This window comes from Catharus ustulatus, chromosome 9 (assembly GCF_009819885.2).
Source record: "Catharus ustulatus isolate bCatUst1 chromosome 9, bCatUst1.pri.v2, whole genome shotgun sequence".
Taxonomy (NCBI): Eukaryota; Metazoa; Chordata; class Aves; order Passeriformes; family Turdidae; genus Catharus; species Catharus ustulatus.
In genome coordinates this window covers 4,573,582-4,595,543 of record NC_046229.1, presented here as the reverse complement: position 1 = coordinate 4,595,543, position 21,962 = coordinate 4,573,582, and the positions used below count along the sequence as shown (strand labels likewise).

General features: G+C 43.2%; 1 protein-coding gene across 2 annotated transcripts in view; it reads right to left on the bottom strand.

Moving 5' to 3' along the window:
* The window catches only part of DAB1 (DAB adaptor protein 1), a 408,913-nt gene that overhangs the window by 240,459 nt on the left and 146,492 nt on the right, over positions 1–21,962 (bottom strand). The gene's annotated exons all lie outside the window — the stretch shown is intronic.

The window sequence follows — 21,962 nt, the reverse complement described above, 5'->3', positions numbered from 1 at the left end:
CAAAATGTGGAGCTCAGCCCTTTCAAGTAAGGAGCACAACCAGAATTAAACAGTAAAACAAAACAAATGAAACTCTGAAGAAGCCCCAAGTATATTAACATTTCCTGCAACACTCTGCTCTGGCTGCTCCCAGAAGAGACTCTAATCTTGGAAAATGCTTCATTAAAACTGTTAAACTCCACACAAATGAATAGGATGGAAATGAGTTTCCCAAGCAGACAGGCACAGCCCTGCTGGTTTCCCAGGACAGCCCATGGTTTTGGGGCTATTTCCTTTCTTTTTGAGGTGTTCCACCCCCAACATCAACAAACCTGACCTAATGATTTGGCTCTTTTGGATCACCCAAAACACAGTTTGTGTCAAGCTCTTGCTGCTGCACAGCCCAGGCTGAGATTTTCTCTCATCCCACTTCCATTTGATGCGCTGCCCAAACCCCCACATCATCAGGAACCACAAAATGCCATTTTCCACATTCCTAAGGGATGGAGCTGGCATATGTGTGCAGCAGAAAAAAAAAATCTCCTCTCCACAACACACAAACCCAAGTTTAAAACAATGCAAATCCAGTTTCTCTCTTTATGGGTCACCTTTAATCTTTTATACAAGCGCTAACTCAGGTCAAGGTTGAACCGACTTAAGGAAAGGACTCGGAGTCCTTTGAAAGAGCCTGCAAGTACAATCTTGTGTTTGCATTTAATTAATCAGCTGAAGCTTTCAAATCTGTGCTATCATCTCTTTAATAGAGCAGCCCCCTGAAGGCTTTAGCAGCGAGCCCACAGCTCCTGGGGCACTCTGATGGAAACCACCGCCAGCCGCAACTCCGCGAACAAAAGAGCTCCAAATTTGGGAGACTAAATATTAATTGATGGCAAACAGAGTGAGAGTTAGTGGCAGTGATCAGCTTCCCCAGTTGCTTTCTGGGTAATGTTGTTGGTGGTTAATGAACTGTGTCTTTGCTTTTCTCTTTTATTATTTTTTTTTAATCCTGCAGATGTCCGGCGTGCAGGAGCTGCTCCTCAGCCGGCTCCCAGATGAACAGCCTGGTGAATGTCTAACTTCCCACGCAGTCTGTATTCCTCAGACACTAATTAGTGATATTTCAGGAGCTGTAAATGATGGAAGAGTCTCCTTCCTTTTTTTTTTTTTTTCCCTTTTGTTCAAGACATGTTAATAATCCAAACCAGGCTGCTCCTGCCGTCGTTTCCCACCCCACTAACCTGACGGCCACCAAAGTGTCTCGAGGGTCAGAAGGGCAGACAGGAGGGGCCTCACAAAGTGAAGAAAACCAGGAAATGTTCAGAAAGACTTCAGCAAGGTGCAGCCTCGTTGATTTGTGCTCCTTATCACCCACATCCCAAAGGAAGTAGCAGCTCCTGGCCCTGGTGACAACTACCAGTGCTTTCCACCCTTACAGGTTCAGGCTGGCAAGGGAACCACAGCATTGCCATCAGCATCTCTTTCACTATGACAGCTGACACTGCCTAACAAGAGCAGAGATTACATTTTTTGGGTTTGTTTTTTTGGGTTTTTTTAATAACTCCACTAACTCTAGGAGAAATTCTGGGTTGGGAAGACAATAAATATTTCCTCTGCCACACCTGAAATTGTGTAGGTGATAAAACCTGAGCTAGAACACCTCTCCTGATCTGCACCAGGACACTGGACTTGCCAACAGTCACTGACAGAGAATGCCACCCCCTGAGGTAGGTGGAGGTGCTAATTTCCATAATCATTCCTATTCAAAATGCATGTCTTGTTCCTAGTTTGCAAGAGGCTCGTGTTTTCTTGGGACCAGTGGCAAGACCAAGGTTCATTTCCCATGGATGAGTGGATACCCTTAGGAACAGGCCAGTCTTGACAAGGACAAAGGGCTTCTGCTCCTCCTGCTGTTTCCAGTTCTGACTCCCCATCTGTCCTGCCCACAGACACTGAGTGCTTCCCACAGCCTAAAGAAGAATTAAATGTCACCAATTTGTAGCAGAGGGGAAGGAGCAAGACAACATTAATTGAGTTAAATTAGTTCACAGGCACTTTCCTAGCAAGGCACGTAGAGCCTTTGGACATCTTCATTTCAGAAAATGCTGCTCATTATTTGGGGGCTGCCACACCAAGCATCCTCTGGCTTTGGGAATTGTCATCAGCACTCTCTCAGAGCCATTCCTGCATCCAAGGCTTTGGGCAGCCTTGTGGGAGGGGTTTTTTCCCCCATTTGCCCCACTCAACAACCGAGCCACTTAAGGAGGAAAAGGCCAAAGAAGATTCTCTGCAGTTCTGTCATTCCCCATACTGGAAGGCACCACATAAACACCTACAAAATGTGTTTTTCTGAGCCTGTTTTACTTTACATTGCCCAATGAAGGTCCCTTCCTTTCCCCTCAAGAACCAAGGGATGACATGATTAGCAAATTGTTAAACACAAGGGATAAAACTACCCCAAAACAGCCTCTGAGAGCTGATCCCAAGTCTTATTTTAAGAACCAAGGGGTGAAATAGTGTCACACAGCTGGCTAAATTCGGGATCCAGCTTCCCAAAGCACTGCAGCACATCTGGGGGGTACCATGAATCCTCTGCCAACCCCAGAAGCTGAGGGGAACCCAAGCTCCTCCAGAATAAGTCCTTGCATACAACTGAGTGAAATCAATATGCCCTTTGATTAATTTTCTGTAACAACAGCACATCACATGATAAACAAATCAGTTCAGAGGAAGAAATTACTTTTTTATTGCTAGTATCTAATTTATCATTTAATCTTTCCATGGAATGGATTAAAAATAAGAGCATGTGCATTTATTTGGAGGTTTCTAAGAGAAACAGCAGCAGTTAAAAGATGGAAAAATTCATGGTGGAGCTTTCTCACCCTGATATTCCCCTCTTCCATTTTGCCTGTCAGGAACCAAATGGTTTGACTAATCCCCAAAGAGAAGGACAAAAAGGCACCTTCCTCGCCTGAAAAAGATCCAGACTTGAGGTCAATTATCAGCAAAGACAAATCCTTCTGTCATTTTCATGAGTTAGAAAAATCAAAGCAACTTTGATACCTGGCTTGTCTCCACAGCCTTCTAACTCCTGGGAATGCTATCAGCTAATCTGCCTGAGCTTTGTAGTTTCCCCTTCATTAGCACTACAGATTAAGGACACAGGCAGCACACCTTCAGGAGAAAAGCCTGGAGCCTTCACCATGTGCCCACCATGTGCAGAAAATGTGGCTTCACTTCATTGCTCTTCCCAAGAGACCTCAATCATTCATTCCTCAACCACAGCAGCTCCTGCAGTGGCTCCAGCTCTGCCTCTTCCAGCCAGGCTTTGGCAGGGGATAAAAAGTGAAACTGCCTCCACCTCTCAAGGAATAAAGGTAAATAAGGAGCTCAGAGCAGGGATCAGGGCTGGGAATTCTGTAAGATGGGACAACAGAGAATCAGCCTCAGGAGGGCTTTCTGGATATAACACTTATCTCCACATCTGTAAGGCATCAGTTCTCCCCAGACTAACACCTCATTTTGGGCCCTAAATTCCTCTAAAACTTCTAAGAGCAAACATTAAAGAAGGGCAATTTTTTTTTTTTTTTAAGCTTTTACTGCACAGGGCATCTTTGTTTGCTCTTTTTCTCCTTTAAAAGCAAAAGCTTTCAGCAAAACACAGCTTCCAGGGCTCACTGCATTACAGAGCAAGGTCAGAGGTCTCCCCTTCAAAGCAAGCCTTTTACATTGGAAACACTGGGAATGTGCTCTGTGCCAGCAAGGAGGGAAAATAAGGTTGGCTGGAGGACCACTCATCCTAGATTTGTTTTCCCCTACAAAGGCTCCTGCAATGCTGAGGCAATTTACTCCCAGCCCTGTAAATGTCAACACAGATATTTGGGGTCGCTGGACACGGCTCTTTCACCTGAGATCAGATCCCTGATGCTTGGGAATAAAGCAGCCCCTTCAGCCAGCAGCAGGACACAAAGCTGTGTGCACCAGGCTGTGCTGTCCACATCACAGCAATTCTGTGCTGGAGATGGAGCAAGAGTGGCCCCCATGCAGAAACCAGGACCACAGGCACATGTTTGCCCTTTTTGGCAGAGGTGTCCATGCTAACAGGGAGTGACACGTGTGTGACCTGCCTTAGGGACATACAGACACAGGATCATTATGGATGCCCTGCTGGAACTTCCTATCTCTGCAGGAAAACTCTGTATTGCTTAGCAGAGAGCCTTGGGCACAAGGGTGACCAGAAAAACACAACATGGATTAATCTCCAATGTCCAGGAGTTGCATCCACATGTTACTCACAGTTTCTTCAAAAGAGATCTATAAAACTTTACTGACACACCAAACATCTACCACTCCCTCTTCCACTGATGAGTCACTTTTCAATGGGGGGGGAAATAAAATAATAACTTTAAAAAATAGGTAAGTCAACCCCAAAGTAATTCTGTCAACACATTAGCCCGTCACTTAAAGAAAAAGACACTGCTGCACTTTCCTGCAGGTGACAGCAAGCTAAGCAAGCACTGCCAGCAGTGAATATATTGTCCAGACACGCAGCCAAGTGGGAGATGGGAGGAGGTAGGGCTTGTCTTTGGGTGGCAGAGCAGTAACAAAGCCTTGCCAGCAAAGTGCTGTAATGGGAATTTCTGTTTCCCTTGGGAAAGGCCTAATCATTTGATTGCCAAAAAAATATTTAAGGATTACTACCCAAAATAATTTCTTCTGCTACTGTAGCATATGTTCGTGGCTCTAACCAGGCTAAAAAAAAAATAATTACATACTCATTACTGTAAGTATGGCCAGTTGCAACTGAAATATTAAGTTGTCAGACACAATTCCCATTACAGCAGAGCCTTGCAATCCCCTGTTGGAGATGCTGTATCTCATCACAGCTCATGCATGGTGTGAGGCAGCTCCAGGACCACGTCTTGCTCTTGCCCAGGTGAATTATGAAACACATCAGACCCAAGTACCAGGCTCACACTCACTCAGGAAATTCGATTTAGGTTTAGGGGTACATGTATTCCTTTTGCTTTAGTTCTCCACCAAAAAACAAGAAAAGCAAATTAAAAGTGCAGAAAGCCTCAGGCTGCTCCTGAGAGCCAGTTCTGTGGTCCCCATGGCAGCTGCTCCTCACCCTCTGGGGCCAGTGAGTGCAGACAGGTTCTGCACACCCCAAACCCACTGCCAAAAACAGGCACCACAAACAGCTCTAGGATTGATCCAACAGCTGTAAGGAAAACAAAACCCTCATTCACTGCCTTGATTCTGTGCTAAAACCCTGCAAAAGGAGAGAAAACAATTATTTATATATTTTGCCACCATTTATTATTTTGCTTTTGAAACTTCAGCACACCTTAAAAACTTAAGAAAACTGCAGGCACTGGCCCCAGGTCTAATGGCAGCTGACTTGCAGAACAGCTGAAGAGTTCACCCCAATAGACCTGGGTACCTTGGCTTTATTTTTTTTCCCTCCTTCTCTGTTTTTTATGGGCTAATCCAAGAGCAAAACCTTTATTTTCCTGCCCATTTGTGCGTGGTGCTGCTCTAACACAGAACAAAATCCTTGCTCCTGACACTGCTGCTCAGGGGGGACACAAGAGCTGGTGGAGTGAGATTCCACAGCAGGCAGCACAACAAAGGAACACCACACACGTCATTTCCAATCCTGCAGAAAGGTTTGGGCTTTTTGTTGATTGGTTTATTTTTCCTTAAGAAAGCACTCAGAAATGATGATGTTATCTTTGCATAGAGAAACACAAAGATCTTGCATTTTGTTTCCAGCTGGATAATCTTCCAGGCTATCAATACCTACTAAAACATTTAAAACAATTTATATACTCTTTATACTCTCTAAAAAGGAAACAGCCTTTAAAAGCTGAGTTACACTCTATAATTACTCTAATTCTCTGCATCTGGCATTCAGAAGAACCCAAATTAAACACCACAGAGCACCTCAAGTGCATCCATGAAGCAATGAAGGTGGAATTAACTCCAAATTAAATGGAACATCTTTGGAGACTGTCATGCCACTATCCAAAGTGCATACATTACAGTTATTTATATTATTGGATGGATAATTCCTCTAAGGGCAAGGTAAGTATTGTAAGAGTTTGCTTCAACACTTAACTTTGCTTAGACAACAGAAATGCTAACATTAGAAAATCCTGGAGCTGAACACCATAAATATTGGAGAAGTTCTAGGCTGGATCAGCTCCAAACTCTGCAAATTGGAATTTAATCATTGATCTTCTGGTGAGTAAAGACTTTTCTTCCCTGCTGATAGAGCAAATGCAACCAGGAGAACACACACTGCCACTGCTGCTCTGACCCACTGAACATCTCCAGCACGGTGAGATTAGGAGCTGTTGTTAAATTCAAAGTCTGTGACTAAGGGAAACTACAGAGAAATTCTTCTGGGGTTACTTTAGATGTGCTCCATCACTCTGTAAAGGATTTAGGAAAGAGCTGCTGTGCTCTTTATCCTCAGTGCAATACAGCCAGAGACCCAAACATCCCACAAGCAGCAGATTTAAGATCTGAAGGCAGCACATCCAAGGTGGGTCACACTGACCCACCCACTGCCTCTGGTCAATTGATCTGTGGGGATGCAGCAGCCTTTTCCCAATAATCCAGTGTCAGACACCCAGAAATGAGGAGGATTTCTGCCTACAGAAGTCAGATTTACAGGCCTAATAATTTAACCCCACAAGCTTAAAACTGAACTGGGCTGCTCTCAGTTCAAAGATGTGAACAGCACTCACTGTGCAGCTGTATCATAACACCTGGGAAAGCACAGCTGCACCTCAGGAAGCAGGACAGTGTTTGAAGGATGCACCTGATGTCTGTGAGCTGGCAAGAAAGGATGCAGAGAAGATTGCACCTGCTGCCCATCACTAATCTACAAAAGAATTTGGGTGTTCAGGATCTGAGGAAAGCACAAACCACACAGATGTTTGGCAAAGGGCAATCCACTACCACCTCCATGGCATGCCCAGGGCTCTGCCTCCTTGTCTGGTGTCAGAAGGGGACAGAGGTGAGGAACTGAGGGTGGGAATTCACCCTGCTCCAGCTTGGAGTTGTGCCACACTTGGCAGCTGCTTCACCAGAAAGGAAAGGAATAATCTATCACTGAGAGGACAAAATCTCACCTGTGCACCTGGGAGAAGGCTGTGGGTCGGGTGAGTTGTGCTGAAGCCACAGAGCAGCCTGGTCACAGCAACCTGCAGCACAGTAGTTCATCAGATTTGCAAATGTTATTGATTTATCTGCGCGGTGCTTTATAAACAGCCATCCCACTCCCCCCACAGAAACAGCAGCAGCTAATATATTCTCAGAGGATAAATAGCTGAGAGAAACGATCTGGGGGATGAATTTACATTCAGCCAGTACAGAAACCTCATTCTACGAGTCTGGAGTGCAATTATAGCATTCCTTCTTGATTCCCTCTCCCTTTGCTAGACCGTGGCAATTGTGTGTGGGTGACCAAAGCCATTACAACAAACCGGTTAATTCTAATGGATATCTAACAGCAGCACACATAAGTGTGAGGGCAGGGCACTGAGAGGGCTCCTAGAGCTCAGGAGAAGAAGTGGCTGCCCTCTGCCTGGGCCTATAGCCAAAAACAACACAAGCCAAAATGTGACTGCAGAGGTCTCCTGGTCCTTAGCTGGGTGTCAGATTATTTCAGCTGATTTAAATGTCACTCTGCTACATGTGCTTTAATAAATTGTTTGCTGTAATGCTCTGATGGTGACATTTGTAGTGGACACAACATCATCCAACTCCCTTGCTCATCTGCTCCTTTTCCAGTGTACAGCCATGGATTTTATTTCCCTGCATCTTTTTACATTTCATTCTTTGTCTGTCCATAGGCCTATCTTACTTTACCATAAATTGTGCAGCCTGCTTATGTGTCTGGGCTCTTAAACTATGGGATGGATCCCAAAGTATTATAAGTTGCTTACCTCCTCAGCTCCAACCCTTTGTTTCCCAGTTCTGTATCACTGTATTTACACGTTCTTTTATCCTGCTGTAAATTCCCCTTTCCAGGTTATTAACATAGGAGGCTTTTGCAATTCCTTCTGCTGTCTCTATGCCAATAATTCTAAATTGTTTCCAAGGGAAATCCAATCTCTGAAGTACAGGCTAAAGACACCTGCCCTCCTCAGCTGCCCACAGAGGACCAGACTCTAAATGCTGCTGGGTCTAAAGATGTTTCAGCAAACTCCCAACACATTTTGACTCCCTTCTAGGTACTGACATAGATTCCTAGAAAGAATTCATTCAATACTGCATGTGATTATGTAATTCTGAATGAATATTCAATTATCCCAACTCAAACCAGTTTCCCATATTACAGCTTATTGAGGTTCTTAGGGGTTTTCTCTAAGTTTCCCATTCCAAAGTCAGATTTAAAAGCAATTTTTTTTTCTAGAGCCTGTTTATAAGTGTTATTCCCTAAGGGTCTCTGAAAATTTATCAATGCCTTCCCACACCTAAAACAATGCAATTCTACAGTCTCCTCAATCCAAGTCATTTACATGAATTCTGTCTCTTAAGTGTTCCAGTATAGATTCCAATACTTCAGGACTGTAATTTCTGGTGTGATTTCTCCCACTCCACCCTGCTTGCTTTCTTTTAAAAGCTCATAAATTTACATCTGTTTCTTATGACATACATCTCCCTTTTCACTGGCAACAAAGAGCCAAAGAATTATTGTTTTTTTTTTATTTTAAGCAATCAAACCAGTCCTACTCTGCAAAGAGTACATGCACATGTCTGTGTTGCCTCAATGTAGTTACACAGTATTTCACTCTGGCCTTAGTTAGTAAATAACCTTTACAAGTTCTTGAAGCCCTGACATTTTACATTCAAGGATTTGACAAATGTCTTAATATTTCCATCTATCTTTTATTCACTTTCCCTTCAGCCTCCACATCTGCTTTCCACCTCATATTTATTCCTCCTCTTTGCTTCATAATCTTCCTTATCAGTGTCTTTTATTCTTGATACATGCTTTATCTGTACAGTGATTATTCTTATTTTTCCCTTCTTCATTTGCATAGAAGATATTTTAAATGGCTTTAAGCTACCTGGTGGAACAAACTCAAAGCAGTTCAACATGAGACACTTTATGTCCAACATCTCAGTCCTGTTCATCCATACTTCCAGACTCTCTTTTAATGAATTTAGAACCAAAAGGAAGACAAATAAGGATGTGCATCCTGTATTCACCCACCCAAAGCATTTACAGCCACTCATCACCACACATCTAAATGTCAATTGATTAAATTACAGCCATACCCTCTCACCTCATCCAACTGAATCCAGGCACTACAGAAAGTGAAAGGTCAGATGTGACCCTGATTTGTTTGCACAGGTCCCTGGGGCAGCCCATTGTCACAGCAGGGCTCCCAGCCTGTCCCCAGGGTGATTTACAGCAGACAAAGTGAGCAGAATTGGGTCCCACACTCTCTGGGGGCCCCTGGACCTGTGCAGGACCTGCTGACCCAAACTGGAGGTGCAGGGTGTGCCACAGGTGCCTCCATCCTGCAGGAGCCAGCTGGCACTGAGACATCACAAACAAAAAACCTCTTGCAGAGGGAGCCTTCAAACTGCAGGTGCTGAAAACCAGGCAAACCTGAGATGGAAGAACGATAAAGGGGCCAAACGTGCATCTCAGCACATAAAATTCCAGTTATGGCCCATCATCTAGAGAGACAGCACACCTCACATTTGAGGGGTTTACATAATTATTTTTTGACTTTCCACCAAGCTCCATCCTCTAAAACACCAGGTGTGAGCACACAGCTCAGCAAGTGCCAGCATTTGTGCTGTCCCTGCGAGCTCCAGGTCAGCTCCCACCATAAACCTTGTCCCCACTGTGGATGGTACAATTCCTCCAAAGCCATCTTCCCCTGGCCCCTGGAACTTGCTATGATAGATAAGGTATCCTAGATACCAAGGTTGAGCCAAATTCCTTAAGAATTTGGTCACTCTCTAACACTTCAGAAGATAATTGGTTAGAAATTACGATGTGTAATTGGTCAGTTCACCTTTAGAACTTCTCACTTGGATTGGATGCTGTTCTTTGTATAAACTTTTATTGGTTGTAGTTTGAATCCTCCCTGAACCTAAAAATGTAGCTGTCTGCCCTTTGTTCTGGGAGAATCCTGCTTGACCACCCTTGGCATGAAATAAAGACTCTAGTGGAATTCATCAAGTAGGTCTCCGATCTTTCTCTGTTGGCTAAATGTGAGTTTTCTGAGAGACTGCTACATGTTAGCACTCTCTGGTCCTGGCAAACACCACCAGGGACCAAAAAAGAAAACCACACCTCACCTGCAGCTTCCTTCTCAAGAGGCTTTTAGCCAAAGCTGGGGCCACTGGCCTGTGAGTGCCACCAAGCTGATCACCCACCTGCAGCACTTTGGCAGATGAGGAGGAAAATATATCAGAAATTACGGCTGTTTTGGGGGGTTGGGGGTCACCAACATCATTTTCCAGTTAACAGGTGCAGTGATGTACTTGCTACCCCAATAGATGCTGTGCACATAAATTAATTCATCAGGTTTAGAGGAGGTTTTCATCACCATCTACCCACACAAAACACATTGACTGGAAGATAGTCCTGCAAAGATGGAGCCAGGGAGCATCTTGCTGCTGGATCTAGCCCAGCTAATGTGGATTACACTCACCAGCCATCCAAACTAAATTTACAGATACTTGTACACCTAAGGACCCTGAAAACAAGGTAATAAGTGGACTAGTTTCATTGAAGCTATGACTAATTTTCCAACCTGTAAAACCCAGTGGGTTTTAGAGCCCATGGAGGCAGGCCTGTCAAAATGTTTCCATGCTGCCTGAAAAAAAAAAAAGTAATTGCCAAACAGTTTTTTTTCTGGGCTTGAAATTCAGTATTAAAACCACGTATTACCCAAACACAGTTTCCAAAGGAACTGGGGGATTCTAATAGTCTAATGACTGTCTCCTAGAGTTCATTTTTCACTTTTCAATAATTGGTTTTTCAGTTGCATTTGCATAGAGTAAAATTCCATAGCCCATTAAGTTAATCACAAGATGAAGCTAATAAGCATGGACACACAAAGACATACCTAAGCCCAGATCAATTTTGGAAGCAGTGATTTGAAGTTGCAGCAGAATAACTGTTCCTCCAGCCTGCCAATTTGGTAGGTAAAGGATGTGCTTTAAGGAATTGAAATTTTACACGGCTGAGAATAGCCCATAGTTATTCAATGTAACATCTTCTGAAGGAAAAAAAAAAAAGCCCAGAAGGAAAAAATACAAGAAAAACACAACACAGTTTGAGATGGGGATTTCAGTGCTAGTTCAAGTGGTTTAACCTGCAGTTTTTCCCCCTCCATCCTCCAGCCATCAGCCTCCCTGGTGCAGCAGGCCAAGTGCATTAAGGAATGATGCTCCACATCCTCCAGCTCCACACAAGTAGCACTCTTCAAGTGCTCTTACCCACCACATTTCTGATTGCCCAGCCCATGGAACTCTCCAGATCAGCAGCACCTCTCTCCCAGCAGGCTCCTTCAGTCCTGCCTTGGATTCCCATTTCCCAGCCCACACACAGCATCGCTTTGCCTCCAAAAGCTGCCTGCAGAGCACAGGCAGGTTGTCCAGGGAGCTGGAGCCACATCCCCACCAGGCTCAGGAGGCACAGCCTCCCCTGCCCTGGGAAATCAGGATCTTGACGTGGAAAGTTTCCACTTTGCAGAGCGGTTCTGTGCCGCCGGCTCCCCATCTGCCTGCCTGGAAGGCTTCACTCCATCCTGTTCCTAGAAAACAGGCTTTTTGTTCTGCAAAGCCATGCCTGGGAAAAAATAACAGCACCCTTTTCCTTCTCTCCTTTTCTTTTTTTCTTTTTTTTTTTTTTTTAATACTAATGAAAATGGGAATTCGTTTGTTTTGTCTTTTTTTTTTTTTTAAACACGCCCTTTCTCCCACATGGAAAAGAGATTTCCGTTTTCTGGCAAGGTCTATATGGAAGGACTCAAACAGAATAGATGATGTCAGAGCTTAAGAGCTTTGGGGATGATAGTTTTGTGGTGGCAGAGCCGCTCTCTTTTGAAGCTTAAGGATTTGAACAAAATTATGGGAACGCAGCCAGAGGCCGTTTGTTCAGTGCTGGCTTTGGAGGGGTGGGGTCTTGGCAAACAAAAGAGAAATCATGGCTTTTTTCAACAATAATATATATACACATATATATAGGAAGATATTTTCTCTTTATTTGGTGTTTTTGTTGTTTCTCTGTTGATCTGCAGAGTGATGTGTTATTTAAAATATACAAAATATCTGAGGAATTGAGTGCTGGGTGTGGAAGGTGCATCCCCTCTGCTGGGAGGAGCACCAACACTGATTGAAGCTCCCTGGCTTTTCCTGGACCTTCAGTGGGATTTGGCACAGGTTCCCCATAAATGCCATGGCTACTCTTTATTTCACCACAATTATTCTGATATGAAGCCTTAATTTTGTTGTTGTTTTTGTTAATCATGACATCACGGGTGGAAACAGGGCAAAGCAAGCAGCCCTGGAGGGAAATGAAAATCAATCCAAGCTGCTCATTAAAAGGTAAACCGTCAATAATCTTTGTCAGGCCTTTTTATCTGGGGTTTTAGCACAGTGTGATCCCTAAGGCAGCATGTGGTATTGAGATTTAAGATGGCTCTGACTTTTCACATCTCCATCAGGAAGATTAACTCCTTCAACACAGGCTGAAATTACCCTGATTCTAATCAGCACATAAAAATGGCACAGGATTAAAAGGGATCATTTTGTAGCAGGTTTTTTTCCCCCTGTATCTGTGCTGACAGAAAGGGGAAAATCAGCTTCTTGAACTTGATTGAAATGGTGCCAGTCAGAAATAGCTCCACAGACAGGGCCTCCACAGTGAAAACACTGACCAAAATCTAATAATTTTATTCTTCAAGCATTTATATTTATAAATTAAAAGAAGAAATATTGAAGTCAACATGTGTGGGGTTTTCCTAACACTTCGATTTTTTTATATTAACAACTTTCTCTCTAATTTAGGCAAACACCAATGAAGTTTATTTATCTAAATCCTTGGTAACAAGTCTTAAATTTTTTTCCATCAATTTTCTGGGAACTGAGCCTCCAAAACATGACCTTTTTTTCAAAATTAGGATGAACTCTTGCCTAATGATTAACATTGGGCTAATTACAGAACAAATGACAGCTCATTTCAGAAGGAAGTGTTATTCCTTCCTTTTTCCACACAAAATAAACTTCCCAAAAAGCAATTATTGTGCCCTGGATCTCAGTGCTTTCAGCAGACTGCCATCTACCTTTGCCTACATCATCTTCTCCTTGGATTTATTGCATTGTATAAACACCACTAAAAAACCATGAGGTTTTGGGGGTTTTTACCTCTACAAAAGTTTTGCTTTGGGAATATAACACGCAGGTTATGCTGCTTCAACCAGGCATTTCCACACACAAATAGAGCAATAGCTACACCTGGATTCCACCTGCTCAGGACTTCTTGGAATAAGCCATGGAAAAAACACCTTTATTAGCTGAACAGCTCATCTGAAGAGTGAAAATTCTGGTTCAACAGGTGCAACTATATCCTGCAAACTGGTTTGCTAATGGGATGACCCCAGGGTGTTGGTGAAGCCATCCAGGATCATAGGAAAGGGTTTTTTTCCCCAAATCCCTCTAATTTAAGGCAGCACAACCACATTCAGACATCTGACAGGTGCTGTGTGCCCTGAGAACACATTTATGGCTTTTGTGCAAGTACAGAACCAGTTACCAAAAATTCCCCCATAAAGCAAGAGCAGATGGGTTCAGACAGAAAGGACAGAGTTTGATGGGATTTTGGGAAAAAATTCTCCCCTGTGAGGATGGGGAGGCCCTGGCAAAGGTTGCCCAGGGAAGTTGTGGATGGATTTCCCATCCCTGGAAGTGCCCAAGGCCAAGTGGGAGGTGTCCCTGCCATGGCAGGGGGTGGAACTGGATGAGTTTTAAGGTCCCTTCCAACCCAAACCATTTTGGCATTCTTTGAGAGCCATGCCACCTTTCACAAGCTCTCCACGGGGACAGTGGGCCTGTTAAATACAGATGTGTCACTCAAGTGTGATGATAACACTGCATTTTCTGGGAACCTTTGACAGGGGAAGTAGCAGAGGGAAAGTAAAAACATTTCATTCTCAATTACAAAATACTTTTAGAAAAACACAAGGAGCTGCTGCCTGTGCTTTATCATCGTCCTGCAGCCAGGTTTGCTTTATGTGATGCTTGAACTCCAGCAGCAAGGTAGGATTTAAAATAAAACCCATCATGAGCACACAGGCTCGTGATAGAAAACCCCAGCTTTGCAATGTGGGTTTAAAGTGATCATACTAAAATGACAAAAAAAAAAGCAACAACCCAACACAAAAGAAATGCAGCTTACAAGAACAGTGGTGTATTTATAGATATCAGAGGCCTCCCCATTTTTAAAAAGCCAAACCAAACAAAACAGCAAAATCAATCAACACTGAGGTATGCACTTGCCTTAATCAACACTTTTTATTTTAGCTCATCAGTTTGAATAGAGACCTAAAATTGTGCTGAATTATTTAGCTTGTAACTGCTGGATAACATATTAGGGAAATAATCTGCTGTATTTACAACACTGAATAGGTTCTGATTTTCCTCGTTACTTTTCTTGGGATGCAAACGTTGAAAAAGAAATGCAAGGCTTGATAATGTTTTATTTGGAAATGGCAGGGCCTAATTTAGAAAGGTGGGAAACCTGTTTGGGCCAGGGCATGGGCACAGAACACCTGCCTGGAGCTCTGGGTGAACGCAGAGCGTCAGAATTTCTCTGGGTGAACAAGAGGAAAGTGAGTGGTTTAGAACCAAGACTCTCCACAAGAGCATGTGCCATGCTAGGCAAGTGAAAATGCCCAAAATTCCACCTCTCTTGGACCCTGAAAAACTGTGTTTTAAAAAAAAAGTGACAGAAAAGTGGCTTTCCCTGTGGTAACTGATTTTTCCCTGATCTCCAATCTAAACCTCCTCTGGCACAAACTGGGGTTGTTTCCTCTTGCTCTCTCTCCTTTGTCCATCACCCAATCCTCCCACAAAAGCAGGTATCCACCTCCAAAGAACAAGAGAGAGGAGGAGGAAGAGAAACCTGAAGTTGTGTTTCTGTTGAAAAATGTCATATTCAGGCACAGCTTTAATTCAGATCCTTATGTACAATAAATTGATATAAATACATAGTGCCAGGCTACTGAATCAAACTCTGCTGCAGTGACATCACCTGAATCCTGGCCCCATGTACCAGGGTAGCTATGAAAAAGACCTCAGAGGAAACACAAAAAAAAAAAAATTAAAAAAAAAAAATCATTGTGCCACCCATTTCTATAGGCTATGAAAACCTCAAATTTAGGAAAACAAATGCCCAGAGCATTTGACACAGTTCAGAAGTACCAGGAAGAATCAGTTCCCTTTGTGGTGGCAAGCACTGAATATATTTGATAGAGAGAAGTGCTGTACAGTGTGGAGGCAGGAACTGGAATCTCAGGCTGGATGGAATCTCAGTGGGATAGACAATCCCACTGTTGCTTGCTCCTGATGCTGTGGAATTCATCTGTTAATCAGATATAGTAATTTCTCATGTAATGCAGGCCCTGAAAGCAATTGCATTTCAAGCAACCAGCTCATAAGGACAGAGATTTCTATCTGTGAATTTAACCCACAATTTATCTCAGTCTGAGCTCTCGTTATGAAATGCAACAATACCAGTGAGCAAATGAATATCTTAACTTTGGCATTTCAGATGAATGCTATGCTGAAAATTGGGCATCTTTACCTGAGAGATTTCTGGAACAGTCAAAGTACTCCCAGCAAGTTATTCCATAAACTATCTACCAGACCATATGTTTGCTGCCTACAAGTCTGGGCAGGAAATGTCCAGTAAGAGCCACATCTGAAAGGAGGAAGAAGCAGCAGCCAACAGCGCTCCTGTCACTAATCTGCATTTGCAAATGCCACATTGGAGCTGGCAAATGAAGCATTTCAAGTGCAAATAGCTGTGAAGACATTTGTATGTAGCACTGAGTGATGGGGAGATGCTGGGATTGTTCCTGCTTCATTTTCCTGAAGTTACCTGGGTGCTGGTGGAACAAAACCACTTTTCCCAGGATTTTTTAATGTGTATAAAGATGATGCTTACATGGAAAAAGCCCATTTCTCTCCTAAATGCTCATTTTGAAGCACAGCTACTTACAATAATTATAATTGCTGTGATTTTTGAGCACAAACACTTATCCTGTGAACAATTACAGGCAAATGTCTCGCAGCAATATGGTCCTACAAGTTTAAAGCACACACTTTGAACATGGTTCTAAAGTTTATAAAAACATATGTATATGTTGTACATATAAGAATATATACAATATGTTTCCTTTACAAAGTAATTTTATATCAAAACTGATTTTAGAATCCAGTTATGTTTCAAACACCCTTATTTTTTATATATTATACATTATACAGTGCATAATGTCTGCATTCTATGTGTGCAATTAGACCACATACAAGATGATCTTAATGGTTGGACTTGATGATTTTAAAGGCTTTTCCAACCTAAACTATTCATATATTTTCCAGTAGCAAATTGAATAGTCTAAGACTGGGACAAATCAACACAGAGATGAAATATGATGGTCCAGGTTTGCATTTACAGGATGCAATTCCCAACTGATGAAGCAGAGTTTCAGAAACGCCTCTGTCACTTATCATTAACACTGACCACACATAACCCCAAGATTATGCTAATAGAAGACAACATTCAATTAGCACACAGAGTGCTCCCTAATTAAAGCCCACACAGTATTAGAGAAGTTTGAGATCATGTTTTTTCCCTCTCCTGTTCTGTGCTTTTCTACTGCAAAGAGATTTGAGGAGCCTGGGATAGTGGGAGGGGTCCCAGCCTGTGGGATGAGACCTTCCAACCCAAACCATTCTGGGATTCCAGGATTCCATTAAAGAAAGTGTTCCACTTCCACAAACTCTCCTTTTAAAAACCAGCCTGTACCCTTCAGCTGATCAGCAGTCGATAACACATCCACAGAGGAAATTGCCAGACCATATTGATGCAGTAAATTTCTCTCTTCACCTACATGTTCACCTTCATCCTACCCAATAGGCTCATCAATTAATTAATCTGCTGTGGTGTTTTAAACATGAAATGCACTCAGACCACGGGATGTTTTCTTTGTTGCACCAAAATATTTCTTTTTATGCCACTCAAGGGCCTGTTGCAATAGGAAAGGGGGTTGGGGTTTTAAACTGAAGGAGGGCTGATTTAGGTTTGATATAAAGAAGAGTTTTTCACAGGTGGTGGAACACTGGCCCAAGTTACCAGAGAGGTTCTGGATGCCCCATGCCTGGAAGTCTTTAAGGTCAGGCTGGGCAGGGATCTTGAGGAAGATGCTCCTTGCTCATTGGAAAGGAGTTGGACCAGAGGGCCTTTAAAGGTCCCTTCCAACCCAAACCACTCCATGATTTTGGGATTCCAAAGGCCTCACTGACAGGTTTTGTTTTCCTTAATTCCCCAAATGGTTTCCAACATGGGACCCCCACAATGGAGAAGACAGATGAGGTCCAGGACTCCCAGAGAGAAGCAGGAGCTGACAGTGCAGGTACAGAGCTCAGCAAAAGCAAACAGTGCAGCAAACCCTGACCCCAAATAAGGATTTATCTCCAGAGGGATATTTTTACAAACACTTCAGTTCCTAAAATAACCCATCTACTCTCCCAGGACTCCACTTCTGTGATGCAGCTGTGCCTCACCCCAGGAAGGAGCCCAAGTTATGAAGCTCTTTGCAAAAATTCACCCAAATGCTTGCCAGAGCATCTCAAACTGATCTCAAAACAACCCCAGACCTCCAAAGCCACCTTGCAAGTGCAGCCAGGCAGTTCCTCAGCAACATTTCCCCCATTTTATCCAGACACAGCCCATAGCAGTGCTGAAAATAATCTCTAATGACTCCATGGATTAGGTGGCTGTGGCTTGGCTCAAAAGCAACACCCGTTTGTCCCTTGTTTCACAGAGCAGATTGGAAGAGAGCAGTCAGGAGGACTAACACACACTGGATTTCAGTGCTTGGGATTTTAAAGTCCACTAAACACAGAAGTAATTAAAAACTACTGTTTCCAGTACCTGATCCAACACGTAACTGAGTCACAGCACAAAAGTTGCCTTTTTATCTGTGTTTCAAAGTAAACACTTGTGTCTGATCCCTGTTTTATCCTCGCCTCCCACATTGCCATATGGCTACGGATGTTTCAAACAGACATTACTCCAATAGCTCATTACTCACCATATTGCGCCGGGGAAGAGAAGCTACAGACAGTTTTGACAAAAACAGCAATTGCCTAAAAATGTGAAGTATCACAGTCTTGCGTGGTCTTAGACATTTTTAGTCTGGTGAGGAGGATGGGCGCTAGCGGCGCGCGGGGACGGGTGAGTCAGCACGTCTGCTCCAACTGGGCTGTGTCCCCCAGAGCCTGCACGCTGGAGGCTCCAATCCTGCCCAAATTCCCGTGTGGATTCACACACCTCCAGCCTAATTAAAGGCAGAGTTGCCTCGCTTCAGTGTGTTTCAGTAGTTCCTTAAGTAGCACACAAAGGTAAGGCATTGATCGGGGTGAATCTCCCGCTGTGCTGAACCTCCAGTGTTCACCCATCCCTGGAATCTGCTGACTGCCAAGGGGCACTTCAACAGCACATCTGAGGCAGGTTTTGTGATCATTAAATGCTGTATCTCGTGCACTGGTGAAAGATCAGGAGTTTTGGAGAAATTATTGACTGGTCACAGCCAACTTGCTTTTCTTTAGCAGAAGGAAATTCAACAGGGAGCGTATTACGGAGTGACATGTGGCAGCTCTGAATTTAATGGCTTTCCCTGCTGATCAGACCTTTCTGGTAGTGAGGAAAAGACAGGTTTTGTTCCTCCAAAGAGGCACAGGCTGCTGCAAGCCATCCCATTGCTGTGATTCAACTCCCTGTTGGCCAGCACACACAAAGAATCTGTGTGCACAAGGCCCTCACAGCTGTGCCTGCCTGGGTTAGAAAAACACCTTTGTCAACCTCCTGAGTAAATACACTTCACCCCCTGCAACTGAGCTGGTCTGAGAGCCTGAGCAAGGGCAACTGCAACAGGCATTCAGTTGTTAAATTATAGCAATCCCATAATAAACACATTGAAACATCCTCACTGCAAGCTCAGGACACCCCAAAAAGAGTCCAGGTCTGCAGCCTGACACAGCAGGTCACTGCTGACACAGCAATTCCTTCATGCTGATTTTTAAAGGTGGGTAGATGTGAGGAAGGGAAGAAAAAGATGTGAGGTGGAAGGGAGAACATGAACAGCATCATTCTGTCATCCTCCCATGAGGTTTTACTTTTTTACCACATGGTTTATAAGCAGATGAAGAACCAAGATCAGTTATGGGCAGGAGAGGCCCATCAGCTCACAATTAAGTGGTTCTGATAATATTGCATTTGCACCTCTAAAAAACAGCTTCCACCCATCTCGTTTAGGAGTCTCAAATAAAGCACTCAATTAGCAGCACACTTGCTAATGAACATCAGGCCAGCTCTTTGCTGCTCTGCACCATCCCACACCACCCTCCCCTTCTGGCCTGTGCTGCTGTGACAGGACCCTGCACACAGGGATCATTTTGCTGTGGGGAGGCAACACCTCCTGGAGGCCCAGCTTCCAACACACACCAAAACCTGCCCAGAGCCAGCAATGGGATTTCCAGACCTTTGGCAGACTCTGTTGAAGAGCTCCTCCAGCAACATCTGGTTCATTAGACATGCATCTGCCAGGTCATTGATGAAGAATGTCTGGATTTGAAACAATACTTGATACTCAAGTACACCATTACAAGATAATATGTATTTTATGCAGCTATAGTATTACATTATCTACATAAATAAATTTTATATACATACATGTATGTGTATATGTATATAAATATCCCTAAAAAAAAATTAAAACTGTTTTTTATCTCCTTGAAGGGCAGAAGCAAGGCAGACAAGGAATCCCAAGTGCACCAATGCAGAGCCAGTCCAACCTTGGCAACTCAAGAAATGGAAACAGAGTTTTACCTACCAGATCAGAGTTATGGTTATTGAATAAAAGAGTTAACAAGGGTCTTTATTTTTAAAAACACTAAAGGAAGTATCCCAAAAAATGCCTTCAAAATTGTACAGGAAGGACTGAAATCAAGATATATCTGCTTTTGCACCACAGTTATTTCCCTTGCAAATACTTAGAGCACAAAACATGTTTTGATCACTATAGGACCAGCCAGGCATTTGACTTCAAAGTACAGTGAGCTGGAGCCTGCCCTCAGGTTAGATGCTCAGTGAAATTAACTTTTGATTAAGTCCTGTATTTAATGTCTGTGACTCCTCAAAAGGTCAGCCTTTGTGAGTGTGTGAGTTTTCCAGCTCAGTGGCTTCAGAAGGAAGGATTGCATCCTTCCCACCACAGTCTCTGGGATTTCCACCTGAGTTAAGAGATGTTCATGTTTGTGACATCATCTGTGTCAGTGCTGCTTAAGAACAAAACCAGAAGAAATTCTACTTCCATACCTTCACCCCTCTCATTGGAGACTTCACCTTCTTTGAAGGAGGAGGTCTGCTGCTGCTGTAACAATTAATCCAGGATTAAGAACAGACTTCATTTATTTTAGTCATTTAGGAGGTTTGAAGTGTTGGTCTCTAGATCACAGGGAATAATGCCATGTTTATCCTAAAAAGCAGATGAGTGATTCCTGGGGGCAGGACACTGCCCAAGCTGTGGGAGCCCTGAGTTCAGCTGGGGGTTCAGTGAGGAGGTGCAAAGGAAAAGTCTCCAGCAGAAGAGATGGGCAGAGTTGAAACCATTTAAGAAAGTAAAAAACTCAAGGCACTCCTCCTTCACAGCTACCAGGACTAGAAAAACCTTCCAGCTACACAGCTTGTTGAAGTTATCCACAGGAAAAGAAAGCAAAATGATCAATACCATCTCAGAAAAAGTTCCTGTGCAGGTGAAACAGCTCTGGGGCTCAGGAGGGAGTGGAGTTTTCCACTGAGCTGCTCCATCCTCACCTGCCCTGGCTGAGGACAAGACAAAGCTATTTCAAGCTCTCAAGTTCAGCCTAAGACACATCTGCTTCATTTTCTGTAATATCAAGTGACATCACCTCCCTTCCCCTACTGCTGAATCAAAAAGACACAAAAAAAGCTGCCCAGAACATTGGAAAATCCCCATGGGAGCAGCAGGCACAACTTTGTAAACTGATGATAATAAGTATGTAGATTTCTAATCCCAAACCACCCAACTTTCAGTGCACCAGACACATTATCACTGCTTATCTTTTTAACTTCACAAAAGCTGGAAGCATCACACATTTGTGCAATTTTGACACAAAACCTGCTTAACAAAGCCAGTGGACACAGGGGTGTGAGAGGCAGAGCTAGAGGTTGTAGGAATGGGATTTTACAGAAACATGGGATAAATTTGACAATTTATGGTCCTTTCAGAGAGCTCTTCTGGATCTGAGGAAGTTCAAAAGTTCACATGAACTCTGTTTCCAGGAGCTATATTGTGGTTAAAATTCTGACAGTTTTTCTATTAGGGAATGGGTTGGTTTTTTTCTTTTTTAATCAGAAATACATTAATACATATTGTAGTCTCTTCAGTGCATTACAAGCTTTAAAAGAAATGGGCAAAAATATTGATGGCTTTTTTTTTTTTAACTAACTAAAAAATAAAAATCCAGCCAGCAGCCAGCTAATAATCTTATAATAAATTCAGCTCTGCATTTTCCAGCTCTTCTTTTTCTCACACACCAAGCACTTTTATATGGCACTTTTTGTACTATGAATTTTAATAAAACCAGCAAAAGAATTGGGAAAGAAGCTAATTTTTCTATATGCCTCTGGCAAA